Source organism: Sylvia atricapilla, chromosome 5, assembly GCF_009819655.1.
Source record: "Sylvia atricapilla isolate bSylAtr1 chromosome 5, bSylAtr1.pri, whole genome shotgun sequence".
Classification (NCBI taxonomy): domain Eukaryota; kingdom Metazoa; phylum Chordata; class Aves; order Passeriformes; family Sylviidae; genus Sylvia; species Sylvia atricapilla.
Window position 1 is genome coordinate 50,143,492 of NC_089144.1, and position 15,675 is coordinate 50,159,166.

At 39.8% G+C, this 15,675-nt stretch overlaps 1 long non-coding RNA gene across 2 annotated transcripts; it reads left to right on the plus strand.

The window, feature by feature from the left end:
• The first annotated feature begins 6,679 nt into the window (after positions 1 to 6,679).
• LOC136360897 (uncharacterized) lies at positions 6,680 to 15,559 on the plus strand. 2 transcript variants are annotated; one of them, XR_010743536.1, is made up of 3 exons: positions 6,680 to 6,893; positions 12,085 to 12,184; positions 14,313 to 15,559. It is a non-coding gene; the product is annotated as an uncharacterized lncRNA (long non-coding RNA). The 2 variants fall into 2 exon arrangements; XR_010743537.1 differs by lacking the exon at positions 6,680 to 6,893 and having other exon boundaries at positions 11,898 to 12,184; positions 14,313 to 14,422; positions 14,520 to 15,559.
• The last annotated feature ends 116 nt before the right edge of the window (positions 15,560 to 15,675 follow it).

Genomic DNA, 15,675 nt, shown 5'->3' on the forward strand with positions numbered 1-15,675 from the left:
AACACAGAAGAATGTTCCTGCCTGCTAACCCTTGTCAGTCACTGAGGACTTATCAGAGCTGTGATTTCTTGAGCTGAGAGCATTCAGAGTTTTATTCTCAGTACTTTAGCCTGTGTTTTGACTTGCAGAATCCTCATGGCTTCCTTTCTAAACTGTAATCTTACAGGAAGATGCTGCACAGCTGAGTTTTGCACCCTGACAGCAGCTATGTTTTACCAGTAAATCCCATACTGGGAACACTGTTCATCTTCTTTTAAGAAATATTTGAGATCTTGTTAATGCTAAAAAAAAGGGGATTGGAAACATTTGGTTGAAAGACATTTTTCACATGTGAAGTATTTTTTATTTTTAATTATTATTTGAGTACCCTTCAATTGCTCTCATTGTTTCTCTATTATGTGAAATCCCATAATTTAGGGAGTGCTTGGAAAGCTTCTGAACTCTGTTAGGAATGAGTAATGAGAAACCTAAGGGAAAACAGGCCTTGTGCAAAAGTGATCCACAGCTTCTCTCTCCCCTTTCACCAGCATCTACTGATCACAGTATAAAATAATTAATTTTGAAATCATTTTCCATGTCAGGTTTCTTTTCTGATGTAATACATAAGCAGTGGTACCTGTAATGAGAAGTGCTGCACCTGGCAGTAAGATCTGAGTCTGATCTTAAAGGCAGGAGAAAATTAATTTTTATATAAAGCAACCTTTCCAAGAATAGTGTTGGCTGAGGTAAATTGAGATGCCTAAACTGCATTGATTAAAATCAGTCCAAAAGATTCATGCTTTTTTAAAAAAACAAAGAAAAAAAAAGAAGACTGTCACTGCCGCCTGCCCTGACAGGGGTTTTAAACTAGATGATCTTTAAGTTCCCTTCCAACCCAAACAATGCTGTAATACCACTCTGTAAGGATTTTGAAACCTACCTTTATTTTTTGTTAGGACACCTGATGTGTTCAGGACTTGTCATCTGTTGCAGTTTATTTTAAAACTGCTCGATGAAGCTAAGGAGTTTCTTAAGAAGAAATGCAATAGAAGGGACTGAAATGTAAATACATGGCTGGGTTGCATTGTGAGGTGTGTGCTGTCAGTGGTGGGCAGGAACAAAGCAGTGGTAAGACAGAAAGAGCTGCATGTTTAGCTATTAAATGCTGTAAGTACAGCACCATTGACCATTTGTGCATTCCAGTGCACCTCCTCTTAAGCTTTGGCTTAAGGAGAAACCTTTGTGGAATACACAAAGGTCTATACATCAAATGCACCATTCTGCACATTTTTTCCCTCAATACAGTATGTGTCCCTTCGACAGTTTAAAAAATAATTCTTTGGGATTAAACTAGGTGTACTCAGATTATCACCAATCTGTCTTGTTGCATACACATGGGCAAAAGAAAAGAGCCTCAGGGCAAATGTTTTGAGTTTAATTCTGAAATCCTCAAATTAAATTTACCAACAAGAAGTTTCTGGAGCCTAATGAACTTTTAGTATTTTGCCCCAGATGAATAGCTTGACCTGATACATTTCTCACAGACTTAAATACATGCTTCTGAAAACCAAATCCTAGTGGGCGTTCCAAAATATGACTTCAGGGTTCAAACTCTACTCTACTATTGGTAAATATGCTGATAAATGCCCGTAATATGCATTTCTCCCTTCTGTGGGGCTACCAGTTCTCTCACAGTCTAACCAGGGAATGCATGGGGTGTTCCATCCCCATTTTTTTTCCCAGAGCTGAGCATGTACGCACTGTCTGCCCCCAGGTGTTGCCCACATGAGTGATTCCCAGGCTCAGAGGGAATGAAGCATCTCTGCTGCACCACACAGGCTCTGCATGGATCTCAATTGCCAGCTGCTCTTGGTGCCAGGACACATGTCTGGACAGGTTGGAAGGGAAGGGGTTAACACTAATGCCTTTTTCAGTCAGGTCAGTCCTTTAATAGTCACTTTAGGCTTCATAAATTCAAATTCCCCTTTGTGCTGGGCCAAGGGGAAAAGATATGGTGATGCATCTTTAAGTAGTGAGGATGAGATCACCTCCTTTTTATAGCAACTGAAATCATCCAAAAGCTGCACAGCAGCAGGCTGAGCACGTTTCTCAAGCTGCATAAAAACAGCACTCTCTGGGAATTTCTTTCCAAATAAAAAGGGAGCACATACGCAGCCAGCTCTTATCTTGAAATATGACTCTTAGACACTGCTTTTATTTCTTGGTGAGAACTGGGGGATTTGACTGGTGTTATGTTCTCCCTTCTCCAGTCATTTAACTCCATCTTGACAGTTGTGAAAGTGAAAACCAGATCCTTCATTTTTCCACTGGATATGATGAGAAATCATTATAGCACTTTGAATCTCACCTAGACAGGAACAATGATGCAATGATAGAGGAATTAATATCTATAAAGATAAAGCAATAAATCCCACATAAAAAAATCATCATGTCCTAATACTGTGCAATATCATACAGGCACTTAAGAGAAAGAGTGAATATTGTTCATGAAGTAGACCTTGCCTCCCATGCAAGCACACACACAAACTCCTGCACAAACACAGACAGACATGCAGTCTGAATCATTTATTGGTTGAACATGGCCAGGCAGAGGCCAGAAGCAGGATTCCTGCAGGAGTAATGACAAGATCACAGGGCATGTTTGCAGCCATGGTTTTCCCCCTATAGAAACCCCAAGAATGTACTCTAAATTTAGAGTCCAGCAGGTACATCCATAAATCAGTCCAGTGCCTACATTTAACCACACGCTGTGCAAGCTGAGCGACATCACTTTGTTCTGACTGCTCTGTACCTTGCATTGCTTACATAAGTCACACTACAATCAGCTCTTCTTGTGTTTCCTACTTTTAGAAAAGGCTTAGTAGTGTCATGCAAGGACTGGATATGTTTGGAAGTTTGCCTTTGACTGCTTTTAGACACTGCAGGTTTGCCTAGCAGAGGAGAAACTCACAGAGGGTGAAATTAGCTGACCATGTTCCTTTAGTGTTCAGGTCAGCAGTCTGCTCACTGGAGCCTTGCACTCCTCATGCCAGTTCAGAGGACAGGGTTCAAAGAATATCTTAGTTCTTGGTGTAAGCAGGACTGAAGGGGAGTGAGGAGTGAGCTGTGTTGAAGGTGTGAAAGTTGTGGAGTAAAGGAGTGAGAAGACGAAGCACTGCTGCGGTGTTAAGTGCCTCAGGTCTGGACCCTGTCTCTTTCAGTCACAGGTCCTGAGCCACTCAGAGGATCACAACTACAAGGATGCATTTCATGGTGATTAAGGAACCAGGACTGTAACAACAAGAGTGCACAGCACAAGGACACGTGCAGGGACCTTGCCCAGACCAGAAGGAATCTGTGCAGCTCCTTGGTCACAAGTCATTTCAGCCCCAAACTGCTCCCTGCTCAGAGGCCCCATTCCTGTGTCCATCCAGCTGTGCCCTGTGAATGAATAACCAGTGGGACATGCTGCCCCTGGCCTGGCTGTCCTGGGCCCTCTGCAGCATGGCTGGCTCCACACCAGCATGAAGCACACACCTCCCCACACAGAATGTAGCAGCCTGCACAGAATTACACAGACCATTTGGCTAATTGCAAAATATAAAGCAAGGAAATGGCTGAGAGAAATGAGCTCATCTGCTTTTTGAAACCTCTGTGTGTGCATGTGTACAGATGTAGACTCCACAGTTGATGTTATTTTGATTTATCAATGTATTTGCTGAGTTAATATATTAATATATTTGCTGATTTTTACTGTGGTACAGACAGGCCCCTGCAGCACAGCATTACAAGTGCAGTGGGTCCTGCTAGGAATGACATAGATCAGAGAACCACAAAATGACAAATGTGATTACAATAGAAGGTGAATTTCATTCCAGAAATAATGTGTTATTCTATAGCTGTCCTTTCAGGTTTCATTTTCATGAGCCTCTTAGAAATTCAGCTGTGAAATTAAATTCCACTTTCATTAACAGCCAAAACCCAAGTACACTGCATGCCGTGAAAAGCAGATAGTGTAGGACTATCTAATATATCTATACAAGGTAGTCATATTAAAGATTTATGATATTTACTAACACATGGCCATATCCTTAGCACTTTAGGCTTGCACAGCTCCGTTGGTACATAGCCAGTACATCCCAGCTGGGAATGCAGCCTTCAAAACCTTTACTCATTTGATTGTTGAAAGGCTGAGGCACAGAAAGTCTCACAGAAAATTTACTATCATCTGGAATATCTGCATAGTAAAGCAAGAACTATATATTTTTCACATCTATTGTATTTTTTTGTCATTCGTCCAGGCATAAAAAGTTCAGACTTATCTCAGCTGAGTTTTTCTCCTGGTAGAGATTTACTAGATACATACCTAGTTTCTAAACCAGAGATTTTCTTTCAAGTTAGCTCTCTACACAATCGTAAATCAACTGAATAATAAAAAGGTATGAGTGTGCATGTACATGTCTGAATGTTTAGAAGATTTTTTATATCTTTTCGCTGACTTTTCCTAAAAACCAGTCACTCTACAAGTGCATTATAACTTTGAAGAAATCATTTCAAAGACATGGTGGCATTGCATTTTTTGCTGTCCAGCTAAGATATTGACAAATGTCAATAACAAGAAGGTCTCCCCACTGAAAAAGTGTAATACATCTAAAATTCAAATAATTTTGATACATGTGGCTTTTTTTGTAAAGGTTCATTTTTTTGCACACACAGAAATTAAAAAGAACAACACAAAACCAAAGCCCAGCATGACTGGTTTTCTGCTTTAATTGTGGTAGGCCAGTGGTAGCTGAGCTGCTGCAGAGCCATGTGCTGTAATTCCTTTCCAGCCATGCTTGGAGTGCCCTGTGCCTGACAGCAGGCACTCTGCTGCTCTGGCTGCTTATCATAACAGGGATATCAGAGCAGGAAGAGGCATTTCCTGTGCTGCCCACAGGCTGGGCTTAGAATACCCTGCAGAGATGTGAGGCAAGTGCTGAGCCATCCCTGGAAGGCAGCCACATCTGGAAGCTAGCTAGTGAGGAGAGTGGGAGAACTGGCATTCCCATTTCACCGTCAATACCAAGAGAGCATGTTACCTTCAGCTTGCTTTGATTCTTACAGCATAGAAAAAGATTAAAATTCTCCTTTTAAAATGTACTTACCCATGTAATAACTTTGGCAAAATCTTGATCTCAGTTCTTGGTGAAGTTGTAAATTCCGGATTTATAATCAGCTAATACAACAAAATATGCACAGCCATTATTCTCTTCAGGAAAACAAATACTGTCCGAGTCTGAGCAGTTCTCAGTTGCACAGGTTGAGCTACATTTTCCAGTGACACATGCAGAGCAGCTTCCAGCCAAGCACAGGTTCTGCTGAACTTGCCAAGGTAGAGTTTCCTGTAGTGCCATCAAATCTGAACCAGTTGCTTTGAGGTCCTCGTGGTATTTCTGCCTATTATACACAGTAAACACAGAGAATTCTTGGAGCTAGAATTATCAAGCCAGATCCAGCACTGTTCTTACACAGTTACTTGACCAGTGCAGAGTAAATATTGCAGACATTTTTGTTTGTTGCTATTTTCTGTCAGTCTTTCTTAACAAAAAAAAAACATGCACAGAGATGAAAAATTGTGCTGTAACTTATTTCACTTGTTTGGAAACCACAAACTAATATACATTTGCCTCTCAACATTTAGGAAATTACTGTCTCCCAGACGGCCAAAATTCAGAGTTGTAGGTTTATTTCTATTTGACTCAAATACTGATGTCATAAGGAATGTATAATTCTTTTAAGAATTTAGTTTATTCATAAAAATGCGTCTAACAATCTGAGAGGAACAATAGTTGAGTATTTCTGTGATCAAGAAGAACATCAAATGTGCCTCTCGACCTATCCTCATGCTCTTATCAATACTTCCCCAAGCATCCTGCTGACTTTGATGGCTATTTTTTACAGACAGTGCTATAAAGTATCTTAACATTTTCTACAATACACCCAACCTATCTTCAGCAGAGCATTCACTACACACAACTATCTACTATGAGGAGGGAAACATTTTTCTTTCATTTTGCCTCTTATATCCATTTTAGTTTATTAGATTTGCTATAATCTTCACATAAGATTCACCTAATGGAAGTTATTAGCAGTTCTCTGATTTATTTCATCATTCTAAGGAGCTACTTGATTATATTACAGCATAGAGACTAAGAAAAAACATATCTGCTGTACCATCCCACTGAAGAACTGAAAATAAATCACTAAATATTGTTGCACACAGGTTATTTACTTTTGTGCAGAGAAAGTCTTATGTCTATGAATCAATAGAAGTCTCAGTCGGCCAAAAATTTAACCATATTTTCAATAATGCTGAAGACCATTAAGCAATGATCAACATTTTTCAGGGTTCAGTAACCACAGCTAACACAATAATTAGCACAATTTTGTCAAAAGAAATAATTTGAAAAGAATTATCTTTGAACTCCGACCTATCTGTGGGCACCGAATTATTTAAAACGTCCTGGCCAGACAATGCCACGGGGTTCTGTAGTGGAGTGAACTTCATGTACAAGCCACAGTAAGTCAGAGACTTGATTTTTATCTAAGTTTAGGAAGTTGGTTGTCCTACTTAATTCTTACTTCTCCTGCTTCACTTCATATTTCCACAGGAACATGCTGAACTGGAACAGAAATCCCACAAGTCTTTGTATATAGAGAAATTAAGGGGAGAATAAGCTCTAAACTGTCATAGTCCAGATTCAGAATTGTGGATGTTTCTCCCGGGTGTTGAACCATCTCAATCCATCAAGCTTGTTTTTCTCCTTAAGTACCTTGGGCAACTGGTTATCATCATACTTAGAATCAGAAAATAAAACAAGGAACCAGAGTCAAAACTTCAGACCTTCAGAGCTTAAGACAAGTATTTCATGGTGAGTTTAATTTTCTTGATACAAACCAAACCTTTGAATTCAGAAGTACAGGAGGATTTCTGCTCACCTTCAGGAGGCATGTTGTGCTATTGCATATATCCTCTGGTCCTTTTCACGAGGCAGTCAAGAAACCAGTGTCCTTAAAAAGCTCTAAAGTGTGTTTGCACCTAAAGGGTTGTGCGTAAGAGGCTCTATCACCATGACTAACAAAGAAACACAATCCCTTTTGTGAAGGACACAAAAGGGACTGTGGTACTTCTCTTTGGTTAGAACCAGGTGAGCTCTAGTCATTGCCATGTTTTCCTCTATGAGGATCAAGTGACTTCTCTTCAAAGGGGTTTCTGCCACTTCTTTTCCAGTTACTGTCATCCTGTTGACAGGTTCAAATCACTTGAATTCTCTGATTCCATATTTGCAAAGTCAACAAGATCTATCTCTTAAACTGTCAGGACTTTCAACATGTTCAATCCTGCATTTAAAACACTGAAGCATGTAATCGAAGACACTGCAAAATCTGTTAAAGGTCCATCATTCTACTCCAGCCAAGTTGATTTGATGACCATTTCTATCTACAGAACTTCAGGTGCTCAGGAGCCACATGAAATTCTCTGTTATTTAATCTTGCCTTTAGAAGTAATTCTATGATTGGTTTAATTTCTTAACTATAGTAGATACTATAGATGGCACAAAAAAATTAATTCCATTATCACACTTCCTCTTGAACATAGCCACACTGGAGTTATCAGTACTTTCACTTCTCACAAATATTAAGCGCCAAGGAGTGGGCCAACAGGGGAGATCTGACCAGTCATATATCATGATTGCTCCTGAATACCTAAGACACTTCAATGCCATCACAAGTGCTGTGCTCATTTCTTCCACTTCTGAAGACCTCCTCATTACAGCCATGGATACTAATCAATGATAAATAGCTCACAGTACTTCTGTCAACTGCTTTGGAAACATTGTTAATGTGATCCATTCTTGGCTGTAGAAAATGGAGTGAAACATTTGGGTGGAGCTGCTAGATATTGTTAGTATCACTCATCCTTTTGACCAGACCATAAAGACCTAATGTAAGGTAAAGCTATTTTTATAGCCTTTAAACAGTGCAATTCAATTTCACATTCTTATTGGCAATGGAAGGAGCCAAGTTCTACTCTACTGCTGGACTGACAAGCCAGATTCTTTTCTGTCACTGGACTTGTCCTTTTAAATTAAGATATATTAGAGGTAAGAAAAAGCTGCAGGGCTCAGTATTAGGGCCAAATTATTTTTGATATTTTATTGATGATTGGGATGCCTGGATCAAGTGCATCCTTAATACATTTGTGGATAACACCAAGTTAGGTGGGAGTGTAGATCTACAGAGGGACCTGGACAGCCTGGATACATGGACTGAGGGTCAACAGGGCCAAGTGCTGCGTCCTGATCTTGATCAAAACAACCTCAGGCAATGCCACAGTTCAGGGCCAGTCTCAGGTGTACTTGGTGCTTGCAAAGTTATGCTAAAAACATTTCGAAGGTAAGCAGCCTGTGCTGTAAGCAGGGCTCCTTTTCCTTGTGGATTGCAGGATTCATCTAGGTTTGACAGAAGGGTTGGAGGATGGGAAAAAATGGGAAGAAAGAAACAAAGTAAGGGGTGAGGCTCACAACCAGCTACATAGAAAGCAGATTTTTATGATGATGAAATGTCAGGTGACATCCAAGTTAATGAAAAGACCTGACAGTTCAGGATGGTTTTGTTACAACAATTTCTTTACCTGACTGCTGCAGTAAGTGATTTTGGAGGCTTCTGACCTCTAATTTCTAAAGCTTTGTTCATAAGCAATAACTACTGTGTTTAATCTCTTTGAGACAAGGACTCTCTTCTTTTGTCCATGCATAGTCATTAGACCTAGAATAATTTAGAGCCTCTAGATACTGTGTATGGGATACTGTAGCATTCAAAGCTAAATGCATGGCATTTTTCTTTTAGTTTAATTTGAAAATATTACCCTTATTTTTTTCATACTGCCCAACAAAAGATTATGGCCTTCACTGGTGGGATTGTCCCTTTCTACCCTTTGCAAAGCCTTACAGGTGTGCTTCCCCTGAACACACAGTACAAGCTGTGGACAAGTACAAGTATTAGCCTTTGGAACAAAGCATGACATCAAACTAGCTCATCGTGAGAAACTCTGGCAGCTGTCCATGGCACTGTGAATGAAAGCACTTGTCAAGGCCAGTGCACAGCCAAGCATCCATGGACAGACAGGGAAGACTCACTAATTACTTCACAAGTGTTCCCATTCAATGATTGTGCCCAGCTCAGAGATCCAGCATGTGAAACCCCTGCTCTGCACTGACTTGGTGCTTACACACAGAAACCTTAGATCTTCCTGAATTGCTTTTCTCCCTTAATGTTTCCTCAAAGAACTGCTAAGATGCAGGGGATAATTCTGAGAATTTGGCATCTGATGTGCATAAAGCTTCAACAGTCCCCGTAAGCAGGCAGGATTAGGTGTGTGTATTGGTGTGCACTTCAGCTCAGGACAGGCAAGGCATCACCCCTTGGCACTCCTGACATGCAGCACTGACTAGAGAAAGGATTTTCTTGACAGCCACACTTTGGATGGTTAACAGGGACAGCTGTGAAGGAGGAAGAGATGTTTGCAATACAGCATTTCTTTTGGCCTTAGCAACCAAATTCATGTTTCAAGAGTGAAAAGTTTCTCCCTAAATTTATGGAATCAAGTAATCCTCAGTGTTCTATAAGCCATTAGAACTGTGAAATTCAAATTGATGTACTTTAGTTTATTTATCTTAAATATGCTAAGAACAGCCTTTCTTCAGTGCAAAGACACATCCCACCTCCTGAAGCTCCATAGCTGCCTCTTTTTCATTGAATTGCTTGAGGAAAGGAAATCTCATAGCCTTCTGCCTGAAATAAGCACATAATAAGCTCCCTAAATCTAACAGATGTCTCTACCTTATAAGCTGATCTGGGGAGTACTTTTTATAATCTATAATATAGATTACAGCCTATAATCCATAGTCTAAAATATTTGGCTAAGGAAGAACAGCACTACATGAAGGAGTGCTGTGCCTGGGCACACCTGGAAACTGACTGGCTTAAGACTCCATCTCCTCCTGCTCTGCCTGCACCAGTGTGATCAACATTCCCCCCAGGACAGTGAGGGAGTGTGCAACTGGCCAGGTGTTGGATTATACTTTTTTTTCACTCAGAGATGGGGCAATTGAGAGGTATTTAAAAAACTTTTATTTTATTTTTAGTTTTATGTGAAGGGTGAGACAATGCAGTTGTTATAATTCACGTTGTTACAATTAGAAGCTAACTATTTTTTGATTACAATGCATGATAAATGTTTTTTGGCTATCAGCTTTTCCCACACAATGCTGTTAATGCCTTAAAGTTGTTATAAACGAGTGTGCTGCTTAATTATCCAATCCAAAAAAAAACTCCAAACAAAATTAAATATAGCAATAAGTTTAATTTGAGCAGCTTAAAAGTTACAATTCTGCTAATAGTATTGGTTCTAAATAATACTAATACAGATACTAATACTGGTGGAAAAGGAAGATCTTATGGAGACAACTGACTGGGCTTAAAGCCTTAGCTAGTGTGCATGAAAGTGCATGTCATCACCACTCAGATCCTCTAAACCAACACACTGTAATACTTAGAGAATCATCTTCAGAATAAAACTCCTGTTTCACAGGTTTTCTTTCTCTCCACCTCTGACCAAATGAGATTATTGTGTTTTGACTTGAGAAAAAAAGGCAACATTTCATATACATCCATTTATACATAAACAGCACTTTAAGCCTTCAAATTTTTTGTTTGCTTTACAATTTGAACACAACTTCTCTTACAAAATTGGAGATTGAGCTTCTTGCACAAGCAAATGAGTTGATGTTTTTGTAAGATACATGTATTGTCTTTATTCTACAGAGGTAGAAAAAGTACTGAGCTAATTAAAAAAAAACCCTTCAAGATGAATTCCTGACCTTGTTCACTCACACCCACTGACTGCTTCCTTTTACATGACTGAGTCAGTAAGGCCAAATTCCAGTCAAAGTCACTCTGAAAATATATTTTTTTTAATGTGGGAAAGCATTTCTCTAATCAGAAACTTGGTTTCCCTAATTCATGTATTTATTATACATATTGGTATGAGCACCAAAATATTTTGCAAAGGTGAAAAAGTATTTTTTATTATATGAGAGAGCATGTCAGGGCAGAGTTCAGCCAGGTAATCTGTAGAGAAAAATCTTAGAGGTAAATAGCTGAAGATCATAAAATCACAGACTGATTTGACTTAAAAGGACCGAAAGCTCATCTTGTCTCAATCCCCTGTCATGGGCAGAGACATCTCCCACTAGACCAGGTTGCTCAGTGCTCCAAAGATTGCCTGAATTTTTTTGAGTGTAGCCAGCCTACTGAAAGTTTCTTAAGTAAATATGAATCTAAAAAACCTGCCACACCAAGTTTTTTATCTGGAGCTGCTGCTTGAGTCTTTTATTAGAGCAACCCAGTTTATAAAAGCAGATCTTCTGGAAAGAACAATTTCTTTTGCTCTCTGCTCACAGATTCTTTTGTGTCTTGTCTGTTATTAAAAATATTAACTGATGTTCATTAATACTGAAATACTAACATAACTATAAAACACAGTGTAATTAATATAGCATTAAAACCACTAAAGTAAAATCACATTATTACCAAAACTCTAAACTTTTCAAACACCCTTTTGGTGAGATATTTCTAAACTACATAGATACTTCTATTGTTTTGATATTTCTAAAAAAAAAAAAAAAAAAAAAAAAAAAAGAGACTACACCATTACTAGTTGCATTCATAGAATTGTTACTCCTACTCAGATTTGATTTTGCCCCTATACTTCTAGAAGTGTACACACTAACTCAGATGTTAAAAAAACAGATTTTTATTTTCATTTCCAAATTACAACATAATTATTTAGAAATAAAATCTGAAATGCCAGTTTATTTTTAGAAAGTAATCACATATCTTTTCCCAAAGGAAATAAGGATGGAATCACTGCATTCTTTATAAATTTTGCGTGATTTGATCACTTCTCTGGAGAGGTGGTTTTTTTATACCCTCTGTTATGGCCTGTTGGGATTTTTAGTGGATTTTTTTATATCCTCTGTTACTGCCTTTCTCTTTCAGGCAGGCTGAAACCTGTTCTTTGTGGTTACAAACAGGTCTTGCACAAGTCTTGAGCAGCACTTGAAGTCGATGGCAGACCCACAGCTCGGTGTGACACAAGGTCAGCTCCCTGCCCTGTGGCCTCACCACCCAATTCTCCTTCACCTTTGAGATTTGTCCTCTCAAAGGACACAGGTGACACTCAGGCAGACTTACACATTCACAGTTCTGAAATCCTGTGCTCAACAGGTGAGGAACGTTTTTTAGTAACTGTTAAAGATGAACTCAAAGCCTGTGACGCACAGAGGCTCAAGAGCTCAGGCACACAAAGGTGAGACATAGATAAGGTAACATGCCAAGGAATTTAGCAATATACTTGCATCAAAGGAGGTTCCTGTGGACAGCAATGCTGTGTCACTCCCTGGGACAGACTTGTCAGCAGACACTTGGCCTGTGCAAAGTCCGAATCACCACTGCTCTCTGAGGTGGCTTTCAGCCAGGTCAAGTTCTTCAGCAGAATCCCATGCCCTGAATGAAAACCCTACCTAGCCTGGCAGGGGCTTCTTTCCTGCAAGGAACTTGCCTTTGTCAAGTGACTGCCCTATTTTCTCTTATCCAAGAGCTTAGCTGTGTGAAAAAATAGTTCCTGCATGGATTTCAGACTTGCTGAGCTGGTGAAGAGCTTGAAGTGGGTTCATAAGTGATGAGGGGTTTCTGGCTACAAGTACAGCTGAAGAAAAACAATGAGACATGGATTCTGTGTAAGTGGTTTATAAATCTCAGAAGTCTGTTATCACAGTTCATATGTCACTCCTGTTGAGATAATTATCCTCTCAGGAACAGCACAGGAACAACCTGGGATAAAAGGCTCAGATGCAGAAGGCTCAGTGGTCTTGGCTGAAGAGGAAAGGGATCAGTCTGGACTGAAAGCTCAACTTAAAAGTTCAGATTGTTTCTACTCCTACAGTGCAAGGCTGAGCATTGCTGGCTTTCATTCAGTTAACCCATGGCAGTTAACAAATGAAAGTAGGAGCAGGGGTAACAAGACTGGTACAAAGAAAGGGAGCACAGCAAAAGACTTTAAGACACACAGAACACCTCTAACTTCAGAATTGCATGGCATGAAGTATTGTGCTGAGCACTCAGAGATCTAATGCCAAAGAGTTATTTTAGCTGAAAAAAGATCTTGTAACTTCTGTATATAAAACTTTCAGTATGTTTAATCTTGGGAGCAAAATCAGGCCTGAAGACGAGGAAGTTCTAGAAGTAACTTTGAGTTATCTTTCAAGCTGGCCAATTTAACACAGTTTGTAATGGGAGGCCCTAAACTCCCATGTTCTAAAAGTCAGAATGCTTTGATGCAGTTAAGGAGGCAATTAAGTAAAGACTGCAGAATTCCTTTTTCCATATAAACTGCCTAGATGGCTACTGACCCATAGGCAAGCCCTCAGCAGACTGCCAAAGATGGCAATATCCCAATTTAAGACTAAAATAGAATTTAAATTTTTTAATTGCTTAATCTCTTCCTCAAAAAAACTCCATTTCATGCCCTGTGTCTTCAAGCTATAACATTCATTTGCTGCATATAGCTGTTATTAATCTTAATTTCTTATTATCAGTAAAGGAACACATGAGAAAAATGGGGCTACTTTACATGTTTATCAGGGGTGGAATAGAGCTTCCAAAACTTCAGAGTTACAAGGTCTGTTCCTGCAGTAATTTATGCACACAGAGAGCTTGAAGTGCTCAAGTAATGCTGGTCTCTGACAGGCTGTAAGCAGCCACACAGGTTTACCAGGGTCAGGACTGTCCGGGATGTGTAACGTAGGACTCAGCCTTTGGACAGACACTCAAATACATTCAATAAGCGTGTATTTGCTGACTTGCAAACTCATTTTCACCATTAGGTATTCACATGCCATGTGCTCCTATCAGCATAATGCAGGCTGTTCTTATTAGCTGCTACTAAAATAAATATAGTAAGAAAAATACAGCCTCATATGAATAACTTGCAGGACTTTCACATAGCAAAGGTGACTGTTACTGACTGGTGCAAAAGGCACACCTCACAACATTAAGCCAGTTAGATATTTTTAATAAGCCTAAGGCCTTTGTGTTTAATAAGCCTAAGACCTTTCTGCTGTATAAAACATACATCCTAAGGCATTTAGGATTCTAGTTGTTCCTATGAGTACTTAATCAATAGTCCCTTTAAGAAAACAAACTTTATTCCTGTGTTTTCTGATCAGGTGCTGTGATCTACTAGGAGGTGTGTTTGGCTAGGGAAGCCTACAAGAAGGAAAACAGCTGCATTTTTTGCCCATGGGTGTCTTTTGATAGAAGTCAGAGAAAGTAGGAGGTAAGTTGAGGAGCTAAGAAGGGGCAGGAACACCGTTTCATTTTAAAAAAGGCCTGGATGGGGCAGCAGCAAGTTTCCTGAGTTTGTGTTTTTAAAGCAGGATGGCTGGAACTTGTTCAGGGCAGAGCAGAGAGGCTGAAATCCTGGAGACTGGTGAAACTGCTGCAAGGTTGGCCACTGACGTGTTCCTGTGTGCCCCCAACATGACAGTGCTTTTGGGATCCAGAAGCAATCTGCAGGGGAAAGACATGCAATCCTTGGTGAGTACAGCATGACCTGAGGGAAGTGAGACTGTGTCTCCTCTGACAGCAGAGAGAGTTGTTCCTCCTGAAAATATCAGGAACAACTTGAAGGGTAACAGTACAGGACAGTGTTCTGCTGCTCTTCCCCATGGACCAAATAACTCTCAGGAATGCATTTACAGGGCTAACATGTGACTGCAAACTTTGTTCTCTGCAAGAAAAAGAACTATCACATTTAACAAGGGAAGAAGTGCTTAAATCCTGAGGCTGTGTGTCCCTATTTCTATTGCTTTAAAATATAACTAGGTATTTTACTAGCAAAATCCTACATCAACTTCAAATTTCTCTCCTCTCTCCAATTCAGCATAAGGGCCTTCCGCAGAAAATATTCATCTACATTGGTGGTATGGGAAATAACTGTAAATTGCATTCAGCGGGTGTCTGATTGTTAACTGACTGGTGTCAAAAGCTGACATGAAACTGAAATTGGCAATGTGGGGTAAATGTATGCTATTGTGGAGAATGAACATGCAGTATTTGAAAACTTTTCTTTGTTACTATGCTGTAGCAAAAAGCCCAGCTCTCAAATGCTGTCCACTCACGTTTGGAGTCCTCTGACCCTTTTGCTTCTCCCCACCAGCACTTGTAAGGCCTGCCAACTTTCAAATGGGGCTTCAGAGAGAAGAATCTGCCTAAGCCTTTACAGTATTTTTAGGAAATAAGGAGAGGCTAAAGAAATATTATCAACAAAAAGAATGTTGAGTGAATTGTTTTCAGGAGAACTGAGCAGGTGGTGGCATTGCTCTCCAAATGTGGCTTAGAAAATTGTAGATTTGTGAGGAAGTTTGAGCCATTGTTGGATTCTGCTGTGGCCAACGACCACCAGCAGCAGGAGGATGTGAGATCCAATCTCTGCAGCACAAGCTGGATTATTCCCAGAGATCACCAATTCCTGATTTTCACAACAAGAGGTGCTAATGCTAAGGAAGAGGTGACAGATCTTGGCAGAGA